Here is a 21,346-nt window from a genome sequence, read left to right as displayed (position 1 = left end):
AGTATTTCCGGTGGCAATATGACAGAATCAAAGCTAGATGAAGGAATACAAATAAGTCCCAATGAATCAACTTGTTACCTTCCAAGCGCAGAATCACTTCCACAGAATGTGTTTTGGATCACGTGTCTCTATGGGAACTCTTCCATATCTCTCCTTGGCCCTGAAAAGAGCCTGCCCCAGCCAGCTTTCCTTGTAACCCATGGGATACACTCAACAAATGTTTGAATGAATGCCCTCTGTATTTGTCAGACGCTGTTCTAGGCAAAGAGAACACAAAATCAAAAAGAAAAATAAGGCTCTGCCTTTAGGAAGTTCTTGGTAGTCTAGTAGGGTGATACAGAGATGAACATAGTTAAAAAATTATCAATGCTAAAATGAAGGTATTCTCAAGAATACAGTTGAGAGGTGCACAAATCAGATTGGGAGATAAATGAGGATAAATACAAAAAAAGCTATCTGTATTCACACAAAGAGTTAAATGTAAAGGATTTTTATTTTTTATTAAATTTTTAAATCTTTATTTATTTTTGAGAGAGAGAGAGAGAGAGAGCAAGAGAGAGAGAGCAGGGGAGGGGCAGAGAGAGAGGGAGATATAGAATCCGAAGCAGGCTCCAGCCTCTGAGCTGTCAGCACAGAGCCTGTCACAGGGCTCAAATTCACCCACCGTGAGATCATGACCTGAGCCGAGGTCGGACGCTTAACCAACTGAGCCACCCAGGCATTTATGAAGGATTTTTATTAATATTAAGAGCCTACGAGCCTAGCTTTATAAGCTTAAATATAATGTCTTTTTCTCCATCACCAAATCTAAGACACAAGACCCCCAAAATGTTCTTTATTTTTCCCAACATTTTTTAATGAAAATGTTCAACCATACAGCAAAGTTGAAAGAATTTTACAGTGTATTCCTATATACCTACCAATTCAATTCTGCCTTTAATATATCACTATATTTACAGTATCACCTCCTATCCATCTATCCATCCCTCTGTCCACCCATTATCAATCTTACTTTTAAAAGCATTTAAAGTAAATTTCATACAGTGTATTTCTTCTAAATATTTCAACATGTATATCATGAACTCATTAACTAGAGCTTAGCATTTTTTAAATGTTTTTCTCTAAGGTAAAATTTACATGGAGAGAAATGCCAAGATCTTAAGTGAGCATTCTCTAAGATGTGACAGATGTGTGGACCTGTGTAGCTCAAACACCTATCAAGCTATAAAACATTACCATCATCCCAGAAAGTTTCCTCATGAGCCTTTCCAGACAGCCACCCTCACTTTCCAGAGGCAACCATTCTCATTTTTTCCCCACCCTAGATTATTTTTGCCTATTTTAGAATTTACTGGAAATGGAATCTTACAGAATGTGCTCTTTTGTGCAAGGCTTCTTTCACTTCACACAATACTTTGGACATCCATCCATGTTGTAGATTATATTGATAGCCCATTCTTTTTTGTTGCTGAGTAGTAGTCCATTGCATGAATGTACCACATTTGTTTTTTGTTTTTTGGGTTTTTTTTAATCCATTCTCCTATGAATGGATACCTGGATTGTTTCCAGTTTGAGGCTATTATAAATAAATCCACTCTGAACCTGTAGTGTGCTTTTTTAAGAAAATACTTTTATTTCTTCAAACTGTTTCAGGTTTACAGAAAAATTGATAAGATAATACAGAGAGTGCCCATCTACTCCACACCCAGTTTCCTCTGTTATTAACATCTGACACTTGATGGCCTTTTTAAGACCCCCTTTCGCTTAGTGTTTTTGGCTGACTGTTTAACGGATTGCTGTTTGGGAAGGCTGCAAATGCAATGCCACCAGTAAATAACCTGCAACAGGAAATCACTTCTATCATCCCATTATTGACCCAGGATTTCTTTTATCGAGTAAGTTGGAATTATGGATGCCTAATGGTTGGTATGATACGTGGTTGCTTAAGGAATGGTTCAAGGTCAGCTCCTTAGGTTCTTGGGTCTGCAGATGAGGATCATAGGGCTTATGTCTTCATCTGCACTAGCAAAGGATCACCCTACCACCACACTTCCTGTCTTTTTCACTTCTAGGCTTTCCTCTCACCTCTGAAAAATCCTCAACAAGTTTGTAAGATTTTTTTTCCCAAAGCACAGCTTATGATTATAACAATTAATATTTATATTACACTTGCCAGTTTATAAAGATCTTTAACATCCATTTCTTCTTTACTTCAATCTAGAAAGGTATATATTATGCTCATAGAGGAAATACTAAAGCTCAAAGAGATTAAATTACTTCTCCAAAGTCACGCTGCTAGTGATTACAGTTTAGGATATAAGCCCAGCTCTATTTTGCTATTAAATCCTGATTGTTTTTTTCTTTATATCGTATTCTTTCTACTCAAACTTTTGGGCCTTGACATTCTTTTTCAAGGCAAACCATTAGTAGATAATTTAAGACCCTCTGTGATTGAGACTCAACCTATTTTTTTCATTCCCATCTTTTCCTGGGCTCTAGAAACAGTCACTTGTTTATTGTTTCCTGAACAGTTCATGATTATTGCTACCTCCGTGCATTTTCATGATGTCTTCCCCTTTACATTCAGAATATTTTTTCTTCCATCCTTCATCTCTTGTTATAAGAATTTGTCTTGGAGCATATATTTCATACTGTAAGGCTCATCTTATATATTATTACCTTCCCATGAAGCATCCCTTGATCACTCACTTCCTGCCACCATTCCTTTCCTACCACTGCCAATTCCCAGCATGAAGTGCACGTGTCCCTATCTGTTCATCTATTAGACTTTGAGTGCCCAGCAGACCTATTCCGTATTCAGTTACAAAGATGATTAAAACATGATCCCTTGAAGTTGCTTACAATCTATTAGGGGAATTAGACATGTACAGAAGTGATGATAATATAATGTAGGGATTAGAAACTGACCCAGCTATAGATTTATTGAGTTTCCCACTGCATAACCAGAACAGATGCTCATTGTGTATTCGTAGAATTGTATTGAATAATGGACATAATATTTTTGGGCTAACTAGGAATGACCTTGAGCATAGGCCAAGATGGTGGCTTACCTGCTGTGGATGAAGAACAGAGAAGGGGGTCTCTGCCCAAGTAAATTTCAGTCCACCTTCTCATTAGTCTCCATCCCATATGGTTAGAACTCTGTCTTCTTTGGACATGTTTGAAGGTAGCAAACTGAGTTCTTAGGTGACTTAAACATTTTCTATAATATCATTTCATCTATTCAACAAAAGTCAGTGAGTTCTTAGTCTATGTTATGTCTTTGAGAATGTAGAGATAAACAAACTGTTACCCTCAAGAAGCTGAAGTAGCTCAGAGCAAAATGTAGACATCGTCACAGACAAATAATGAAATAATCTGAATCTTTTTGAGATAAGAACTAATTTATTTTTTAAATCTTTACTTAAATTCCAATTAACATACAGTGTGATCCTGGTTTCATGTGTACAATATAGTGACTCAGCACTTCCACACAACACCTGGTGCTCATCACAACAAGTGCCCTCTTTGGTCTGCATCACCTGTTTAATCCATCCCCCTACGTCCTCCCCTCTGGTAACCATCAGATTGTTCTCTATAGTTAAGAGTCTGTTTCTTGGTTTGCCTCTCTCTCTCCTCTATTTTTCCCCCTTTGCTTGTTTGTTTTGTTGGAATAAGAACTAATTTAAAGTAATAGTTTCTTTTCTTATAGGAGAGCTCTTCAAAGTGCTTTCATGACCATAATTTCAGTTATTTGCTCTTCATGTAGCCTTTTTTTGAGAACCCAGAGAAAAACATTAGTACATGTGATTCAATAGATTTCACTACTATTATTGACCTGTGACCACAATATATCATTTCATTTTATAAGGAAAACCAAATAAACACAAAAACAAAATCCCCCTGAAGGTTTATCAGTGTGAACTTAAGTAATTTTCATATTTGAATGGAATTCATGTGTGCTAATCCTACTCTGGTATCAAGTTGTGGTGATTTTACATAAGACATTTACCTGAAAATAACACCTTTTCTACCTCACAAAGTCGGAAGTATCTTCCACAAAAAAGTAATGAAGTTCTTCAGACACTCATGGAACAAGCTCCAACTTAATTTGAGTGGGAAAAGTGAGCCTCAGTTACACTGTATGTATATATATATATACATACATATATATATGTATATACATACATACATATATATGTATATACATATATACATACATACATATATATGTATATACATATATACATACATATATGTATATGACCATGTATGTATACATCGTATATGTGTGTATATATACATACATATATATGATCATTTGTATAAAAATGGAAATATTATATTTACTGTTACATATATGAAATGTATTTGAAATGAAACACAAGAAACTTATAACAATGATTATTTCCACAAAGCAGAGTAGGATGGCTGGGTTAGGGTGAAAGCAGACTTTTTATAGTTTGCCATTTTAGACCTCCTGATTCCTGAGCCACATTACTTCTTCCCAAATACAGTGTTTAAAATGAAATGAGCAAAAATGGTTTGGGGATTCTTTACTATGAAATTTCATAGGAATAAACTACTGTGAATATTGTTTTTAATTCACAATGTTATTCATTTCATTTTTTTCTAGAAAACTCCCCCTCTGAGTGTAATCTCTATATCTTTTGACTTGACTCGTGACAAAGTAGTGGCTGTCAGGGTGTTGCTCAGTCACGTAAGCACGTAAGATTCTTAGAAATCACACACTTCAGGTTGATAGTAGTTTCTGTGGTCAGGAAGAAGGCACATAAGAGCATAGATAGAGTTCTTAGAAACCTAGCCTTATAAACTTTCGGGGCTAGAAGAACCAGAAGTTCATTCCAGTCTACCCCTCATTGTATGTTTGTGTGCCCTCTGCAACATTCCTGCTTAGTGGTCATTGTCACTCATTGTTGCTCAATATTATTAATAGAGATGCTGGCTACATCAAAAAGGGCCTCAACTGCATGATCTCTTAGCGATCCTGGAAGGATCACTGGACTAGAAGTCAGATTATTTGACTTCTAGCTTCAGCTCTGCCCCTAATTCACTATGTGGCCTCAGGCAAATCACTTTCCCTCTCTGGTTCTCTGTTTCTTCATTTCTAAAATTAGGGCATTAGACCATGCCAGGGATGGCAGGCAGGTATGAGGCTTGGTGACTGCCAGTTTTCCCTCCTTGCCTATGACGGACATCACAGTTTCGGTTCCTTTATGAAGTCTCAGACTCTTCAGAATGCACAGATTTCCAGACAATCAGAACCAATAAGTGGAACTAGGATGGGACTCGGCAAGTGAGATGAAAGTCATTTCGTTCCAGCTCTGAGGTTCTCAAGCAGAGGCATGCTGGTAAGTGTTTAGCAACAGATTCTCAGGAAAAAAACAAAACAAAACAAAACAAAACAAAAAAAGGAAGAAGAAGAAGAAGCAGCTGCCCTGATTTGTAATACCTGCCAGTTTCCATGTTAGAAACACTCCCACCATGGCTGATTTCCAATTACTAAGGTGACATTAACTGGGTTGCAACATATCTGAAAATTTAACAGTCCACTTTCATGAGCTCTGGTAGAAGCTGACTCTTGCACTGTAAAATCAATGACTTTGGATTAACTGGTCACAGTCATAAGTGGAAAAAATAAAAAGAAATGACCATTCTCCCTAGGGAATTTTTTCCCTATAAAGGGATTATATAGTCTTTGGGCTCTGAAAATACTTGAGTGTCATGAGACCTTGGGGAAATTATTTTACTTCCCTGAACCTCAGTTATACTGTCTGTAAAATGGGACTAAGGATTCCTATCTCACAGGATCATAGTCAGTAATGAGAGACTGCACATAAGTCACTTAGCACAGTGTCTAGAACATTATCTGACCTCTCGAATATTCCCCTCCCCTTACCATTGTGGGAGGCTGTTATGTTAGATTGTGTCTTTATCTTTAACAAACTCACAAAAGGCAAGCCATTGCTTTCCCTCCAGCCCTTCTGTTTTTCTAACTAAACATTCCCTTGACTCCCTTGACATTCCCTTTTCCTCTGTCCCCCCTGCTCAGTGTCTTTAATCTTCTGTCTGAATGGTATACAAATATTTAACCTTACTTATTCTTAACATTCTATCTGTATTTATCTTCTATCCAGTCATCTTTTGCTAATCCATGCTGCCAGGGATTATAGGCATCCTTGTGGGTAGAGACCAACCCTGTGTAAGTCTCTTGGATTACCCTCCATCACTACACCATGAGCAAGTAAGTGCTAATAGTCAGTACTCTTTCATCAAACTCATATCAAGGCTGTTGCCAAAAGGAGCCCCTCTTACATGAGTACCAGAGGAGGCTGCTGAAGATCCATCTAGAGTTTAGTTGACAGACACCGAGTATGTGCTCATGACCCAAGAGCTGACAGCAGGTAGAAATAAATTCACAACTTAAGGACATATCCTTTTATTCTGCAAGTAGAGTACTTTTGAAAAGTTGTCCAAAAACAAAAGTTTAGCTAAAATATACATATATTCTCCAGTATAATGTTTATAAAATAAGAGGTGTCAGAGGAAACATGGTGTCATCTGTGTGCATCTGCTAATTAGAACATCAGTTCTTCCAACACTGAATACAGATACTATGCTCCAGAATGTGCGAGGGGCTGGGAGGAAAAAGATAGGAGACACGGTTGTGCCTGCAAAGGAACTTAAAGTCTTTTTTTTTTTAATGTTTATTTTATTTTATTTTATTTTGAGAGAGAGGGTGGGGAGAGGGGTAGGGGCAGAGAGAGAGGGAGACATGGAATCTGAAGCAGGCTCCAGGCTCTGAGCCGTCAGCACAGAGCCTGATGCATGGCTCAAAATCACAAACCATAAGATCATGACCTGAGCTGAAGTCAGATGCCCAACCAACTAAGCCACCCAGGAACCTCAGAATTTATAATCTTTAAGCAAGAGATGTCAGCCAACAAGTATAACATACGGTGTTGAGTGCAGGAAGTCACAGAGGCAGTACGTGTAGTGATTTCCATTAGCCTAGGACTGTGCCAAAGTATCCTGGAAGAAATCATGTGAGAAAATTCTTTACCTTTCTTTCCTCTCTTGTGAGAGAGCTTAGTACTATGCTAGGCTCAATAAATCTTGATACAAGTGTGATCATATCTACTCCCATTGCCTCAGTTACCATCCCTGTATAATGATGGGTTTCCAAATCTTTATCTCCAGTCCATGTATGCACTTTGAGGACTAAATCCTTGGCCTACAGTACAGCCCCACAAGAATACCTTGAAGACCCTCTACTTCTAGATCTTTAAAATTGAACTCTGTGCCACCTACCCTGTACCACATTTCCTCATGCTCCAGGAAAACTGTTAGTAGATGTCACAGTTTGCTCAAGCCAGAAGCCTCAAAGTCATTCTGGCAATCATTAAGAAGTTGATTCTAGCTATTAAATATCTCTTTCTTAGGGCGCCTGGGTGGCTCAGTTGGTTGAGCGTCCAACTTCGGCTCAGGTCATGATCTCACAGTTTGTGAGTTTGGGCCCTGCATCAGGCTCTGTGCTGACAGCTCAGAGCCTGGAGCCTGTTTCAGATTCTCTATCTCCCTCTCTCTCTGCCCCTCCCCCACTTGCACTGTGTGTCTCTCTCTCGAAAAGAAAAGAAAAGAAAAGAAAAGAAAAAAAAAAGAAAAGGAAAGGAAGGAAGGAAGGAAGATCTCTTTCTCATTACTTTCTCTCACTCTCCATTGCCCCCCATAGCCTAAACCACCATCGTTTCTCACTGGGACTATAATAACCTCCCAGTGGATGTGCCTGACCCTAATCTTGCTCTTCTCCAACTTTCACACAGCAGTCAGTGATCTTTCCAGAACATAAATCCAGTCATAGCATTCCCCTTTTTAAAACTCCAGTGCTTAGCATGGAGTCCAAATTCCTTAACTTCTTCCCACTGGCTTTTTCTGAGCCCTTCAATAAGGATAAGACCCTCTTGCTGTTCATTCCATTAGCACACGATATTTCCCTTCATCGTAATATTTATCAAGCTTCATTATGGTTACTTGTTTCTTTTTTTTTTTAATTTAAATTGAAGTTAGTTAATACATAGTGTGATAATTGGTTTCAGGAGTAGAATTCAGTGATTCTACACCCAGTGCTCATCCCAACATAATTACTTGTTTCTTATTGATATCTGTGATAGATAGCAGGCTTTGAGGTCAAGGACCATGTCTGTATTGTTTACTGCTATGCCCTTAGCCCCTAGCATAGTGCCTGGTACATGACAGAAAACTGAATGTGTAAATGAGTTCATTATTTTACATGATTTTTAACTAATTATTTGCCATCCTGTAAAATGAACAGAAAGCCTTTAATGTAACTTGTTGGTAAGTTTGGTTAGTCATGTAGTGAATTTACTTATAGCAGACCTTCTTTAAGTTGTATACTTAGGTGAGAGATTGTAATTTTTGTCATTATATCTGGTTCTTTCAAGAGCCTAGAGATCAGCATTACAAAGCCTAAGGGAGAGTTAGAGGAGAAGACACAAGAGGGAAAAAATCTGAAGAACAGAAACTTCACCACCTTTTTTTCCTTCTAGTGCTATAATATGTATCTTCATGCGTATATCATTTTCTTTCCTTTGAATTATTCCCTTAGTCACTTGCCAGAAATGAGAATTACTGGGTAAAAGGGGATGAACATTTCTAAGGCTCTTGAAATACTGCCAAATTGTTTCCCAAACACATCATATCAACAAATAGCTTTGAGCAATGGACAAGGGTGTCTGCTTAATAACACTCTTATCACCACTGGGAAAGGTCATTAAAATCTCTTTTACTAGTTTAATAGCAGGGGGACAGGGTCTTCCCAATTCCCTTTACTCAGCATTGGGTCTTCTCAATGGGATTCTTCATGCAGCTCCTTCTGAAGGAGCATCCTGCCCCTCCAAGACTTGTTCAGAAGCTGTGGGGCTCACCGCCTCAGTAGCGTCTGGAGCACAGCATCTCCCTTGTGCCCCGGGCTGGGGGAAGGGGGAGGAGGGGAGAGAAGCAGCGATGGAGGGAAAACATAACACAGACCACACCATTGTTAGGGGATGAGGTCGCTGGGATAATGCTGTTAGAAGGGATGAAAAGAACGATTCTCCATTCTTGATTGTTGTGATTCCCAAGGATGAGCCAACAGCTCCAGCACTGGAAGGGATGGGTCTTTACTGCAGCCAGATGCTCCTTTTTCCAGTGCTGCCTTCCATTATTTCTGGAAAGAAGGGGGGGGGGGGTGGGGGTAGCCTAGCAGCTGAAACAGATTAACTTTTATGCCTGTTTCTTCCCTTTGAGTGATTGCCCTGGACCTGGGGACATTCAGAATTAGTCAGAAACTGTTTAGAACTAAGAACATGGTTCAAGGTCCATGGTGTATAAGAGCCAACCTCCTGGAGTTTGTGCAGCATTCCTGCCTTTAATCTATGGGAGCTGCGAGAGGCAAATAGAGCTTCCTTTCCTCTCTTTCCCCACTGCCACTGCCTTCGTTCAAGCCTTCATCCTGTTTTGTCTGAGCCACAGCAATAGCTTCCTGTTTCCCTTAATCTAGCCTCCATACACTGTTACTAAAGTGATATTTCTACCATGCACGTCAGATCTTGTCACTCTCCAGTTTCAACTGTTAGTGCTTCCCCACTGCCTTCAGCATAAAAGTCAAGCTGCTTTCCCCAGCTTTCTGGGCATTTAGAAACCAGATCCCAAAGTGCCTTTCCAGACTGACTTTCACCTTTCCTCTGGACTGTGCTCTGCCTAGCATGTTCATTCTCTGCAAGGTGCTCCCTGGTATTGGTCTTTTGCCCTGTTTGCCCTTCTGCCTCTGTCCTATCTGATTGATTCCTTCCAGGTCTTTGCATCTCTCCTCAAAAAGCAAGCCCCCTCAATTATCATTACAACTATAGATTTTTCCTGGGTTTCCCTTAGCAGGGGAATCGCTCTGTTCCTATCACCCTGTAGTGGCACTTAACATGTAGATCACTATCTCTGCATTTGTTTCTCCTGAATCAGGAACTATCGCCTTCCTTTTCTGTATTGGTATTTGTGAATCCCCAGCCCCTGCCACAACATTTTGTGTATAATAAATGCTCAGAAATGTTTCCTTTCCTTCTTTTCTGCTAGTCTATTCCTAATCTGTCATTGACATTCAATGTATGTTTATTTTTAAAGTTGAAATGGTATAGGGGCACCTGGGTGGCTCAGTCAGTTAAGCACCTGACTTCACTCTGGTCATGATCTCACAGTTCATGGGTTTGAGCCCTGCATTGGGCTGTGTGCTGGCAGATCAGGGCTTGAAGCCTGCTTTGGATTCTGTGTCTCCCTCTCTCTGCCCCTCACCCGCTCACACTCTCTCTCTCTCTCTCTCAAAGGTAAATAAACATTAAAAAAAATTTTTTAAGTTGAGACGGTATATAATGTAGTTTCATCTTTTTTTTTCCTCTTTTTTTAAAGCCCAGTGAGGGAAGGAATTCACTCCAGGATACACAGCCAGATTTAGTGGCAGAACTGGGGAGCTCTAATTGTTGGGGCTGAGTTCCTTAGGTGAACTGAAAAGAACCTTGAAATAAAGGATTATGTCAAAGGAAAGGAACGAACTAACAAGGTTCATTGCTAAGTGTTTGTTTGTTTTCCTGAGGGCTTCATATATGTTACTTTATTTTTTATTTTTGGAAATGTATTCCTTTTTTAAATTGTGGTAAAATACATAACATAAAACTTACCATCTTGATCATTTTTAAGTGTACCCTTCAGTGGCATTAAGTGTATTCACATTGTCGTATAGCCACAATCACCATCCACCTCCAGAATACTTTTCATCTTGCAAAACTAAAACTCTGCACACTTAAAAATACCTCCCTATTCCCTCATCTTCCAGCCCCTGGCAGCCACCATTCTACTTTTCTGTGTCTATATATTTGACTACTTCACACAAGTAGAATCAGACAGGACTTTTATTAAGTATATAGTCCTCAAGGTTCATCCATGTTGTTGCATGTGTCAGACTCTCCCTCCTTTTTAAGGCTCAATACATTCCATTGTATATATACTGCATTTTGTTTCTCCATTCATCCATCGATGGACACGGAGTTAGTTTTCCACATTTTGGCTCTTGTAAATAATGCTACTAACACCTGTTTAAGACCCTACTTTCAGTTCTTTTTAGTATATACTCAGAAGTGGAATTGCTAAGTCCTATAGTAATTCTATTTTTAATTTTGGGGCGAACTGTCCCACTGTTTTCTGTAGCAACTGCCCCATTTTATATACCCAATGACAATTGGTATCATCTATCATATCAGTGTGAGGTGGTATCTCATTGTGATTTTTGTTGGCATTTCCCTAATGATTAGTAACGTTTGGCATTTTTGTGTACACCATTTGTATATAATCTTTGAGGAAATATCTATTCAAACCCTTTGCCCATTTTTAAATCAGATTTTTTTGTTATTGTTATTAACCCCTTGTCAGATAAACGATGTGCAGATATTTTCTCCCACTTGGGTTGTCCTTTCACTCCCTTGTGTCCTAGGATTCACAAAAGTGTTCAATTTGGATGTAGTCCAGTTTATCTATTCTTTTCTTTTTTTGTTTGTGCTTTTGGTGTCGTGTCCAAGAAATCATTACTAAATTCAGTATCATGAAGATTTGCCTCTATGTTTTCATCTAAGAGTTTTATCGTTTTAGGTTTTACGTGTAAGTCTTTGATCCATTTTAGTTAATTTTTATGCATGATATAAAGGTCCAGTTTCATTCCTTTGCATGTGAATATGCAGTTTTCCCAGCACTATTTTTTGGAAAGATCCATGTTGCCTCATTCTATATGCATGATAACCCTGGGTGTTACAATTCTTTCATGGATGAGAAAAGAGAAGTTAAACTATCCCTGAGGACACCCTAAAACCAGCCTCCTTTGTAAACTGGGCCTGCCAAAGGCACAGAAGAGGGGGGAAAAACCCATTTATGATACAAGGTTAGAAGAAGAGGGGAAAGGAGAGAAAAGGGGGAAAAATTGCAGCTATCCCTGAACAGAACTATGCAGTATGTTTAGAGTTCACTTGAGAGCCTCTCCCCTTCTGCCCTTTTTCTCTCCTCTGTCCTCCTCTGTCTGTGCTTCTCTGATCCTGTCCCTTTTGAAATTACTTTGAGAGGGTCATTAAAGCTTTCCCATAGTCTGTCCCCAACCTGTTTTCTCAGCCTTATCTGCTCTCTCCCTTCCTGCAACTGTCAACCTGTACTTGAGCTGCTCCAGGAACAGGCCCTACCTTGACACACCATTGTCATTTTATTCATGCTGCCTTTAGTGCATCTCATTATAATTATATTCGTATTTGTATTGGTATTATATAGACATTTTTAATGTTTGTGAATGTGTGATCATTCAGCGTGTGCAATATAGTCTTACTTTGAGGGATTTTTAAAAGATCATGTGACATGGTTTTTGCCTACCAGTGACTGTGGTCTAGCTGGGAGAAGACAAAATACTTTTACATGCATTTTGCATTTTACTACTCTATATACATGTAGTGCTCACAACATTCAATGAATGGCAGGGAGGATTGGTTTTACCTCCATTTTCCTTGTAGGATACTAAAGAACAGCAAAGTTTAAGGGTTCGGCTACATAGGTGGAAGATTAAGGTAGGACTTGAAACTATGTGACTAACATATTACTTTGGAAAAAAAGGCTTGAAGTACAATCACAATGCTTTTGCCTTAGATTGTTGGCAATATTAATAGCCACTCCTGATTTACATGTGAGTCCTATGTAAAGGACCTCATGTGATTCCTGTCTGACTCAGGCACTCTGTGAATGCTTCCTTTACTTCTCCTTCCCGGCCCTGTGCTTTTATGGGTGAATTACACAGGACTTGATACTTCTAAGTCAAGAGGCTAAGGAAAAACCCAGTTAGGAATAGAGCACAGAACTCTCTCGTGTTTTTCAGACAGTGAGTTCTTTTCAGTTACTCTTTCTGCAGCCTTTCTTGTGTTCTGTTCAACACCTTTTTTGTGGTAGGTAGATTTACGTTGGTAGGATCACGGAGACGTAGTTGAAGCTGATCTGTACTGACGTCTTATTTTCAGTTTGTAGACGCCCCAGGGCACTCATGTGACAAATGGTGCTGTGTAAATTAAGATGCAACTGAGGGTCTCTTCAGTGTTTCTTGAATTAAGTTTATTATGTGTGGTAATTTGCTCCTAGAGGGTTTTGTTGTTATTTGTTGTAGTGACTGTGGCAGTAATGAGCCTGCTCCCAGCATAGCTTGGCACGTGCCGTATGGATGGTTTATTTGCATTTGGCAGGACTCCATGGTGTACCCTGAACAAATGAATCAGCCTTTTGGGGGGCTGGGGAAACTGAATCATAGGGAGACTGTGAGTCCCCAGTGATCCTGAGAAGGGGGAATACCAGAGAGTTCTGTGTTATGTTCCTAACTGGGTTATTCCTTAGCCCATGGAGTATCAAGTCCCATGTAATTCACCCATAAAAGCACAGAGCCAGGAAGGAGAAGTAAAGGAACCATTCACAGAGTGCCTGAGTCAGACAGGAATCACATGAAGTGCTTTACACAAAACTCACATGTAAAGCAGGAATGGCTAATAATAGTTCAACAATCCAGGATTATGATCCAGTCTCAGGACTGTCTGCTTTATTGTAGTAAACACTTTATCCGGCAGCTGCACTGACCTAAGCCATTTGAAGAACTTAAAAAAAAAAAAAAAAAAAAAAAAACCCTTCAGAGTGGTCCCAGAGCCAACACACTAAAGCTTGTACACATCTGATTGTCACAAACAACCTTGTAAGATAAACAGAGAAGGTGATATTTCTTCATGAGTCAGTGAGGTCATGGAACTTGCCAGGGTCACACAGTAAATAGCAGACCGAGAATTGAACCCAGATTTTCTGATCATTGCTCAGGATTCTCTGAGATTTAACGTGAAATGGTGTATCATAATTTTGTATTTGCAGCTCCGGTGCCTACCTCCCTTGTTGAGTCTTCATAAGTCAGACCTGGAAATTTGCAGAAATTCCTGGCTGGGAAATATAAGGCAGGTCTGAGTTTGAGAGAGGAAGCCTTGGTTAGCAAGAAGACCCTGGAAGACAGAGTCAGAAGTCCTTGCTTTGCCACTTTCTAGTTTTCTGTCTACAGTTGAGTTACTTAGGTGCTTCGTGCCCCAATTTCTTCTCTTTAAAATGAGATAATCTAGTAACTATTCATAGGATAGTTGTAAGGATGAAATGAGTTAATGTATGTAAAGTACAGGACACCGGAGTGGCTCATTTGGTTAAGCATCCGACTTCGGCTCAGGTCATGATCTCACTGTTAGTGAGTTCAAGCCCCGCGTTGGGCTCTGTGCTGACAGCTTAGAGCCTGGAGCCTGCTTCAGATTCTGTGTCTTCCTCTCTCTCTGCCTCTCCCCTGCTCATGCTTGTGCACACTCCCATACATGCTCTCTCTCTCTATCTCAAAAAATAAGTAAATAACATTAAAAAAAATTTTTAAATAAAAAAATATATGTAAAGTGCTTAGTTCAGTGCCTTGCACAAAGTAAATGTATTTAGCTTTTATTACTATGGTAAATACTACACATTTTGTAAAAACCGCAAAAACTAATCTCCCTCTTTCTCCGTACTTTCTTATTGAAGAATTATAGGGAAATAATCTATCCACTCTTCGGCTTCTTCCTTCTCTGCCTGCTTGTCCTCCTCCCTCTCCACTTCCTTCCTGTCTTCTTTCACAGGACAGCCTGGCTCAGAGATTATAGTAAATACCAGGGGCATTCAGTTGATCACAATATCCATTTGGTTCAGGGCATCTCATATAATGTTCTGCCTTGTGACATCGGCATGGAAGAAGAATTGTTTCCAGGCCTCGAATTGGGAGGGAGGTTGGTTTTCTTAGTCACATGCAGCAAGGTATGAGTCAATCCAGAACTGGACAGCATTGTTTATCAGATAGAATCATGTCGAGAGGACCCTCCTCTACCTATTCCCTCGTGTCTCCCACTCCATCTCGGGACCATCAGATGTCTGGCTTCCCCATGAGTTGGCTTGACTGAACTTGTAGTAGGTATGTCTCTCAGGGCCCACTACCCCCTGTCTGATTTCACTTCTCCCTCAGTCCTCCCGTCTCCAGCTTTCTGGGTGTCTGGTTACTCTGCTCAACTAATTCCATCTTGGGTATTTGTGGAAAAAATTAATACACATATGGAGGCATTAAAGAAGCAATATAAAAAGCATCTCCAAGTCAGTAACATCCTCCGCCTGGCCCATGACCTGGCACAAAAGCAGTGGCTTAATGAAAATTTGTTGAGTAAATTATTACTTTGGGTGTAAAATTTACTCTCCTAACCATGTGTTTGAAGCCTAGTTCGAATACCACTTCCTTTGTAAAAACTGTTCTCATATCAAATATAAATTCTCCCACTTTTCTACTCTAAGAGAACTTTATAGGGAAGTTTATGTATGTAGAGTTTATACTATATTCTTTATTTAGGGAAAGAAAAAAACTAAGCTTTCATATCTAATTCTCACAAGAACTGTGTCAGGATTATCATCTTCATTTTATAGCTGAAGACACAGAGGCTTAAGTGATAAGAAAGATCCCAAGTTTATGCCATTCATAAGTAGTAAAGCTGACTCCAGAATTTACTTTCAGCTGTTAAATTATTTCTGTTGGAATATATTCTTCAGGTGAATGTGTATTTTATTTGGTTGTGGCCCTGTTTTAATTTCACCACTAAAATGGAAGCCCCTTTTAATCTAAGGACTATCTCTGTCTCATATTGTTGCATATGCTTCCCAGAACTTCACACATAATAAGTGTTTGAAGGTAAAGTGCTGATTTTAACAAGGCTCTTCGATGCTGCAGTCAAAGGGGTGACCAATGGCAGAATTTCGTAGAAAATCAATGCAGAGAGAAAAAAAGTTTTAGGGAGGAGACAAACTTCTTTCCCTGTGTAGAGCTCCCTATTGGCCCTTCTTAACTTTTTAAGATGGACTCTAGAGCATAACCCTCTGGGTCCTCTTTCTGATAGTTTATGCCCCGCCTGTGAATTGTACCACTAAGTAGAGCCTTCACCCATTCTCATACCTGAAGCCACAGCTCTGACACATGACATAGACTCAAGAGAACAGTGACGGTCCGATGCAACCAGTCCTGGGCCAAGGTCCTTCAGGGCTAACTGAGACTCATCACTATTAATATCTGAGTTTCTATTAATAGTCTCTTCTCACTGTGAGCTAATTTAAATCTTCTGTTCTCTAAGCTATTCTTAACTAAATGTTCTTGGGCCTGGGCCTGGTTCCCGGTTACAGATCATAACTCTCCATTTTCGTTTTTTGTGTTTGCAGAAATAATAGGAATTCTGCCTCTGTTGATCCTCAGAGGAGAGATGGGGCTCTGTTGGAATTTGGGGTGGGACAGTTCTTTGTTATACAGAACTGTCCATGCATTGTTTGAGGTTAGTATCGTGTCCCCTGTCCTAAATAATGCCTGTAGTGGTCCCCAGACACTGTGACAGTTTACCCTTCGTGAAGTACACTCACAAATTTCCAAACCCTCGGAGAGTGGGCAGTTTTGCTACTGGTTGAAAGCCACTATAACCAGACGCCTATTTCTGCCACCTTGATTCTTGTTGACTTAATTCCCTATCCAGGTTCGAACTAGGAGTGGGGACGTTCCCCTCTACATTTTGAGAAAAGGTTTTCGGCTTCTACAGAACGTTTTTTGTGTGTGGAGAGCAAATTAAGACTCTGAAATAGGATCTCTTGGGGGATTGGGCTCCTAAGACCAATTGAATGTCACTGTTACTCAGTCAAGACAGGTCTTAACCACACTGTTTGGGGGGCAGTAGGTAAAGAATGAGGAATTAACTGTTAATGAGTAAATTAGTGTGGGGTTTCTTTTGGGTGGAAGATAATTAGGGTGGAATTAGGTGGTGGTAATGGTTGCACAACTTTCTGAATATACTATAAGCCACTGAACTGTGCACTTTAAAGAGTGAATTTTATGGTGTGTGAATCAGATCTTAGTTTTTAAAAACTGCATTGTCTGCTCTTCTTAGTATTTTCCCCACCTATCACCCAGTTTCTCAAGCTTGAAACATAAAAAATCTTACAGTCAATTTCGACACTTGCCTTTCCCTTAGTTTCCATTTCTAATGGGTCTCTAGGACCTAACCTCTTCTTTTTTTTTTTTTCTAGGACGTCACTTCTAAGTAATTCTTGATCCCCCTTTTCTGCCTCTGTCCCTGTTACCAAGGACCCCAGTCAAGCTCTCTTCCCTTACCTGTATTATTGTGACCATCTTAATTTCTTTTCCTGTCTCTAGACTCTGCCCACCCTCATCATCCTTCCAGGACACTTCTAACGATGTCTTCTGCAACATTTTATTGTATAATACACACACAAAAATGTATAAAACATACATTATAATAAAGTAACCGCTCATATTACTATTACTCAAGTCAAAAAAATTGACAGCACCTCAGAAATCCCTCTGATTTCTCTTCATAATCATATTCTTCTTACTTCACTCTGGCCCCCTCCCCCGCCCAAGCATAGCGACTTTTGTGCCTTTGTTTATAGTTTTACCATGAGTATGTGTATTCCTAAACAATAGTGTTAGTTTTGTCTATTTTTGAAATTTTATTTACTTATTTTGAGAGAGAGAGCAGGGGAAGGACAAAGAGACGAGAGAGATAGAGTGAGCAAGAGAGAATCCCAAGCAGGCTTTGCACTGCCAGTGCAGAGCCCAATGCAGGGTTAAACTCACAAACTGTGAGATCATTACATGAGCTGAAATCAAGAGTCTTAACTGACTGAGCCACCCAGGTACCCCAATTTTGTCTATTTTTGAACTTTATATAAATGAAGTCACATTTTCAGTCTTGTTTTCTTCTCTCAACTTTAAGATCCTTTCATGTTGTTGTGTGTAGCTCAGTTATATTTATTTAAAACCTAGATCTGATCCTGTTTCTTCCAGCCATCTAGATGGTTAAGTCTACTTAATGCTACTTGATGTGGCAGCATTCCAGGCTTTCTGGGATAAGATCTGAACCTGCCTCCCTAGCCTCATTTGCTGTGACCTCCCCACGCTCTACATCATTCTTTTAATCACACAGAGAACTTGCTGTTCCCAGAAGATGCCATATATTTCTATGCCTCTGTGTGTTTAAAATATGGAATGTCTTCCTACCCTCTCCTCCTTGCATATTCTGTGACTCCCTTCTCAAGGTACAATAAATCATTCTCTTTCCTATGTTCCATAATTTGTTACGCCTTTCTCCACTTTAACACAATTTGTCTGACTTAGGATAACTGAAAATGGTTGTTGAGCATGTAAAGTGAGCCAGGTACTGAGATTGGATTGGTGCTAAGTAAATGCTCAGTAAATGTTACTTTCTTCCCCACTTTGCATAGTGGATGTTCAGTCCTATAGTTGAATTTTTTCAGTGTGCCATCATTCCATCTTTAAATCAGCGGTCCAGGATACTGTGAGCTATCTACTCAGGAGCATCTTTTTGAAACCTTTCCTGATGGTCAAATTTCTGGCTGATGTGAGCAGTCTGTCAGGTACTTGGAGCTTCCAAGAGGCTTTTGTGCCTAAAGAGAAGTACTGTCATCTATGTATAGTTTGTTTACTGTTTAACTTCAAAACTTTGAAAATTTTGAAATTTTTTATACATTTTTACATTAGTTACTTATATACTTGTTTACATTTTCTTAACATAACTGCAGTTAGAAGTTTGATTTGGCATTTCTCTTGAATACTTCAAAAACCTTAAATAGTAGATAAGACATAAACAAATACATTGATCACAAATCTCTTTTTTTTAAGTTTATTTATGTATTTGAGAGATACAAGGACAGCACAAGCAGGGAGGGGGGGAGCAGAGAGAGAGAGAGAGAGGGAGAGAGAATCCCAAGTAGGTGCCACCCTGCCTGTGCAGAGCCTGACATGGGGCTCAAACTCACGAAACCATGAGATCATGACCTGAGCCAAAACCAAGACCCAGACACTTAACCAACTGAGCCACCCAGGCACCCCTGATCACAAATCTCATTTGTGTATTTATGCTTAAAACATTAACACCTTGGGTTTAATTAATTTCTTCATTATTTTTGTATTTATTTGCATTCTCTTCTCTGGCATCGCTATACTTATTTTGATAATCTTCCCAAGATTTAAGTTATAATTTTGAGTTTCCCAGGGAAATAACCTTTCCCAGAGAAATGACAAGAACACAACCTTATCAGGGTCTCAGTTGGTTAAGCGTCTGACTGTTGGTTCCGGCTCAGGTCATGATCTCATGGTCTATGAGTTCGAGCCCATCATGGGACTCCCCTGCTGATGGTGTGGAGCTGCTTTGGATTCTCTGTCTCCCTCTTTCTCTCCCCCTCCCCTGCTCACTGTCTCTGTCTCTCTCTCAAAAGTAAATAAATATTTTAAAAAAGAAAGAAAATAACCTAACCAGAATTAAAAGGGAAAGAAACACCTTTTCAAATTGGCAAAGTCCTGGTGTCCAATGACAGACTAGTTGACCTTTGGCTGGGGCACATGGCTTGGTTGTTTTCTCAGTGTTGTAGACCAACCACTGGTTAGGAGGCTGAACTTCCTTTCTCTAAATGAACTTCAGTTACATTAATGCAGCTTTAGTTAATGACTTTCATATAGGTTTTACTTTTTATTTTTTTAATGTTTATTTCTTTATTAGAGAGAGACACACACAGAGATAGAGAATCCCAAACAGGTTCTGCGCTTGAACGCACAAAGCTTGAGATCATGACCTGAAACCAAGAGCAGACATTTAACTGACTGAACCACCCAGGTGCCCGGTTTTACTTTCTTAAATTTTAATATATATTCCTTTTTAAAAAAAAAATTTTTTTAATGTTTATTTATTTTTGAGACAAAGAGAGACAGAGCATGAATGGGGGAGGGTCAGAGAGAGAGGGAGACACAGAATCTGAAGCAGGCTCCAGGCTCTGAGCTGTCAGCACAGAGCCTGATGCGGGGCTCGAACTCACGGACCGCAAGATCATGACCTGAGCCAAAGTCGGACGCTTAACCGACTGAGCCACCCAGGCACCCCTAATATAAATTCCTTGAAATGAGGAATTTTTTTAGTTTCTTGCTTGGCCAGAGTTATAAAATACCGTCCAGTCATTATGGTGTCTGAGCCAATGTTAGCGTTATTCAGAACTTACCTATGCCTCAATATTATGTCATTATAATTAGTGATGCATGTAGGGCAGTGGTTTTCAAAGTGTGGTTCCAGGACCAGCAATATCAGCATCTTCTGGAGACTTTTAGAAATGCAAATTCTCAGACATCCTCCCCCCCGCCCCCAACTCCAGACCCTCTAAATCAGAAACTCTGGGAATGGGGCCCAGAAATAGGCATTTTAACGTGTGTCCTATAGGTAATTCTGGTACATGTTTTCCTCTTTTTTTTTTTTTTTTTTTCCTGGTGCATGTGAAAGTTTGAGAAGCATTGCTAGACAATGAGAGAATAGGAGTTCATGGAGTTAGCCGTTCTTTGCAAGCTGAAGTGTTCTCTTGGGATGTACTACTGCACCCTCATTTCCCTTGGTCAGTGTTTATGACCACCAGCGCTCCTTAACTGTTAGATCCCCTCCCCCTTTTGTTAGTGATCTGTGTGACCACCAATGCTGATCAGTCCTTCCTGTTGTTTGTATAATTTCTACTTTTTCTTGTATTTTTTACTTACTCATAGTTCCCTGTATTGCTTCTTTCTTTTCTTACACTGATATAAACAGATACGCATCTATACTTTATATCACATATATTGCTTAATAGAAGAGAGGAAATTTCCAGTGTATTCACTCCCTTCTCAATAAAATCAATAAAAATATCAAATCTGATTATAGTCACCTTTTATACTTTATTTTTTGCCTTTTATATTAAAAAAAATCTTTGTACACTTTACTCCTTTAAATATTATGAACTCATATTTTCACAGGGTGAAGTTACTTTTAAAAGGTTACAACGTGGACATTGGGAATTCCTTTAAATCTAGTCCTGATTTTCAGCAGTCCTTAGTGTTTTTCCTATACAATTTAAAGCAGCCCTTGCTTTTATTATTGAATAAACGCATTCAGACCTATCCTAATTTTTTTTATTCCATAATATGGAATCCACTCCCCTCCAAAATGTTCTGATTCCATTGGCAGAGAATAATACGAAGGACCCACATTCAAGACTGGAGGTGCACATGTGAGGCTGTGGTGTTCACACGCCCTGCTCTCATGGGCCACTCACAGTGACTGGAGTTGGAAAGTTAATTTTTTTTTCAAAT

At 39.5% G+C, this 21,346-nt stretch overlaps 1 protein-coding gene across 1 annotated transcript in view; it reads left to right on the top strand.

The window, feature by feature from the left end:
* The window catches only part of GAB2 (GRB2 associated binding protein 2), a 185,308-nt gene that overhangs the window by 77,067 nt on the left and 86,895 nt on the right, over nucleotides 1-21,346 (top strand). The gene's annotated exons all lie outside the window — the stretch shown is intronic.

The sequence above is a fragment of the Acinonyx jubatus genome, chromosome D1, assembly GCF_027475565.1.
Source record: "Acinonyx jubatus isolate Ajub_Pintada_27869175 chromosome D1, VMU_Ajub_asm_v1.0, whole genome shotgun sequence".
Lineage (NCBI taxonomy): Eukaryota > Metazoa > Chordata > Mammalia > Carnivora > Felidae > Acinonyx > Acinonyx jubatus.
This window is presented reverse-complemented; position numbering and strand designations above follow the sequence as displayed.